This window comes from Oratosquilla oratoria, chromosome 7 (genome assembly GCF_046742065.1).
Source record: "Oratosquilla oratoria isolate Oo_2021 chromosome 7, ASM4674206v1, whole genome shotgun sequence".
Taxonomy (NCBI): Eukaryota; Metazoa; Arthropoda; class Malacostraca; order Stomatopoda; family Squillidae; genus Oratosquilla; species Oratosquilla oratoria.
The window spans coordinates 47282521-47287319 of record NC_134783.1 but is presented as its reverse complement, the minus strand read 5'-3'; positions in this window follow the sequence as shown (position 1 = coordinate 47287319).

The following is a 4799-nucleotide window of genomic DNA, read 5'->3' as shown; positions in this document are numbered from 1 at the left end:
TTTTATTGTTTTTTATTAATTTTCATTATATATATAATATATATATATATCATATCTTTATATATATATATATATATATATATATATATATATATATATATATATATATATATGCTAATAAGAACACGGGTACGTGTGTTCACTTATGCAAAGTAGACCACTTGGAAAAAGAAACTAACGAAGCAGAGCGCTTTCGTATATTACATCTTCAGTGTATTATATATATATAATGTTTTTTATTATATTGATTTATTGATTTATTTGTATTTTTTACCGATGACAGATATAACGGAAAATATTTCTTGATATGCAAGATATATTTATTTTTCTTCTAATTTTCATAAAACGGAAAGGGGAACCACATAGAATCGTTGTGGTAGGAAGGGTAACTGATATAAACGAGGGGAAAGAAATGGGGGGGAATTAAAATTCTAACACTCGGTTCGATTCCTGCATGGCCGTTGTGTTTAGACAGCGGCGCTTTTGAACCAGTCAGAATAGGTAGTCCTTCAAAAGGGGGAACGGTTAACGGTCACTAGGATTTGAAAATTCAAAATAATCATTATCACGCACACATCGCACACAGAGACGGGAGAAGAAAATTAAAATAAATATGTATATAGATGAGAACGTTAGATTTTTTTTTTTATCTTATTTTATTTTATTTTTTTATTTTATTATTTTTCTAAGTAGGGGCCTATGTGAGTGTTAAGGGGTATACTAAGATGCAAGACGAGAAGATCGTGTAGATTTTGTGTGCACATTGAACACGCTCACACACGCGTATGCACACACGCACACACACACACACACACACACACACACACACACACACACACACACACACACACACACACACACACACAAAATGTACGCACGCTCGCATAAACCAGAAAATGTTAGTAATTAACGCATGCAAAGCAATTTTATTCAGTATTCAAATAATCCCAAAGAGATTGTTTATCTAATTATTCATTTATGTACATAGTTTTTTTTGTTTGTTATTTTTTAAGTTGGTAGATTTTAGCATGGATCCGCACCTTGAAATAATAAATTAAATAGGGAAAAAGTATACACACACACACACACACACACACACACACACACACACACACACACACACACACACACACACACACACACACACACACACACACATACACACACACACACACACAGGTACAGTAGTATATATATATATATATATATATATATATATATATATATATATATATATATATATATATATATGATGTAAGCGGAATAGGAAACACAGGAGTCTTAGTCTTGAGTTTATTCCTGACTAGTTTCGCAGGTATGCTTTTTCAAAGGAATATGAGTTTATTCCTGACTAGTTTCGCAGGTATGCTTTTTCAAATTCCTTTGAAAAAGCATACCTGCGAAACTAGTCAGGAATAAACTCGTATTCCTTTGAAAAAGCATACCTGCGAAACTAGTCAGGAATAAACTCAAGACTAAGACTCCTGTGTTTCCTATTCCGCTTACTTCAACCTGTCAGAATGTCTCAACAATATATATATATATATATAATATATATGATATGTAGATTTCTGTTCCAGATATCAGAACACGAGAAATTTAATTACTGTGATGTTAGACAAACCATTTATGATGTCGGATGTATTTCGGCGTGCTAAATGCGAATATTTACTGTGCAAGGAAAACGCGTAGCATGAGTACTGGATACCGCTACTGGGATTAGTTTGATAGCGTGGAGCCCATGAGCATTCCAAAGACGTGGCCAACTCTTTGAACATTGTTGAAATATGTAAAAGCCTTAAGATATGCATGTTTGTATATCTATATATCTTTATCTGTCTATATATCTATATGTATCCATATCTATATATCGATCTATATATGTCTGTATCTATATATCTATATCCATATCTATATATCTATCAGTATCTGTATCTATATCCGTATCTATATTTATCTGTGTGTCTATATGTATATTTATCTATGTCCATCTATATTCATATCTATATACATTTATATATCTATATCAGTGTCATTCTATATCTAAATATATTTCACTGGATATACTGTGTGCTTCAACTCAAATAAGAGAAAAAAAAAAACTTTTTGGGAACGAGTACGCCTTCCAAATATATACTTGAATATAAGAAAGGGTTCTTGGTGTCCTAGATATCATATAGTTTTAGAAATTTGTTTCGAATATTGGGAATGTCGAGAGTTTAGAAATTCTCGGTTGAACTATTTGGAGTTAAAACAAACTCTCCTGTAAAATTAGCTGCAATATTCGAATTTGCCACATCTTAGAGAAAATGTTAATTGATCAGAAATGTAATCCATTAACGAGACACGTAATCCAGTTGTCCCACAAGCGTTTGAGTTAATTATAATGAGCAAAGGAAATGTTCACTACTTTTACCAGTGTTGATGAGGCTGCTGAGCATCTCGGCCAATCACACGTTCCGACGAGAGAGTGTGGGCGTGGCCTAATCTTTCATTTTTAGAATGAACGTGGCACAAAATGGAGGAATAAAGTCGTGATCACAAACCATTGTAAAGTCAATGAAGAATGACATTTTATAGTGGATTCTAACGTTGAATTTCAACAAAGAAAGTGACGGCCCGGTCTTTATTTGTATTTATTTATTCATTTTTATTTATTAATTTTTCATATAAAGTAATTACCATCAGAGGCTATGAAAACACAACTTTCTGACGGCCCGGTCTTTATTTTTATTTCCTTATTTTTCATATAAAATAATTACCACCAGAGGCTAAGGAAATACAACTTTCGCGTCTATGATGGGGGGGGGGGTAATTATTAGAAAATGCGTCACTGTAACCAATGAATTATTCATATTTAAACAAATGTTTTGGGCAAGTACAGTCATGGATAGAAATCTCGAATGATCCTAAGAATCTTGTTTTGCAAATGTAGTGTTTCTTGCTGGACGTGTGATGTATTATTTCTATTCAGTATTTGCCTGAGTAGCATAGGATTACTTGTACAAAGAATTATTATATCAAGGACATTTCCCCCCATACCTGGGAGGTAGCCAAATTCAAAAGGCATAATTCCACTCCCACCCATTTCATTTCCACCCATTCCACTCGCACCCTCCACCCTTTCCTCCCTCTTATCCTAGCTGGTCATGGATGTCGGGTCATACCTGTATTCCGCCCACTGCCCTGGTTCAGAAGCAATGCAGTTAGACACAGCATATCCTCAGTAAGGCCGCTTCACTTAATCGACGACCATTCCCTCTCTCCTTTCCCTCATGCAGAAAAATAGAAAGTTTTCAACATTTAGTAACAAAGGCTAGACTGGTTTAGTGAAAACTATATTTGTTAGTTCAAGACTTGAAAACTGCTACGCCAACACTAGTGTACATATTGAATTGTATAAAAAATGTATTTTATATAGCAAACATTTTTTTTTCTAGGAGTAGGTGAATCAATGCAATTTTTTCGTTTCTTTTCAAGAACGATATGGTTCGAAAAATGCACACAAATGAAATACGCATACTATAAAAGTAAAAGGATTTTTGACCACAGTGACTGTGCTTCACTTTAGCCGAACTTCAGGTCTCAAGTACAGATTCCCAGATCTTTTCGTTCAGCTCGTGATTTTATCGGTCAGGTCATGTTACTTCTGTGTTAATTCTAAAAGAAGAAAAATTCCTTACACACTTTGTTGACAAAAATATCTAAGGTAACTTTGTAAGATTTATAGTAAAAATCTTAGATCCACATGACCTCTAGTTGATTGTGAAAACATAGGATAAGCCATCATTGTCAAAAATAATCGTAATATTTCGATTATCTCTAAACGATGAAGAACCTTTCAGTCTGACATCAGACGTTCACATTACTGTCAGTGATTTTTATCTTCCTTTTATGGATTTCCTCTAATCCAGTATTTTGTTCGGATTATTGACTTTTTCACCTCTTTGGTAGTCGCAGACTTCATAGATCTTTGGTAGTCGCAGACTTCATAGATCTGTGTCTAGATTAAAGGGTTATCACACTGGGCCAGTTTTCCTCCAACCTCCGATTAATCGACGGTACCACCAACCTCCAACAGTCGAAGGAAAAATAGCCCAATGTGATACCACCTTTATGCGTGACTGCTCAGCAGAGAAGTAGGCTTCTGAATGAAGGCGATGGTGATTGATCAATACTACATTAAAGGCAGCCAAGACTAGTGGATGAATAATACAAGTTTGCGTTAGCTTGGGCCGAATCTATATGCTAGCGTGTTGAGAGGGAGTCGATTGTTTAGAGTTTTGGGTTTCGCTGCTTTGAAATGTGATGGAATTGGTGTAGTGTGAAGTATGTCTGTCCTAAATCTTTGGGTCCCCTCGTTTTGAGGTTTATTGAAATGTTTCCACTACATTTATCTTGTTTATTCATTCATTCATTTATTTATATATTTATTCATTTACTTGTTTGTTATTTTTTCATCTATTTATTCATTCATTAATTCATTTGTTCATTTACTTGTTTATATATTTATCTATTTATCTATTTATTTTTTGTTTATTTATATTTTGTTTATTCATTCATGCATGCATGCATTCATTCATTTACAAAGGATTACAAAGGCGGAGCATGCCGACAGGAGACCTTTTGATCCATATGTAGGTCGGATGCGAAAAAAATATTAATAATAAAATAATAAAAACTATGATGATGTAAATAACAAATAAAATACATAAATAAATGCATAGGCATAGTTAAATAATAAACAAACAGGTAAATAGTAAATAATAATAAATTGACATATAACTAATAATAAATGA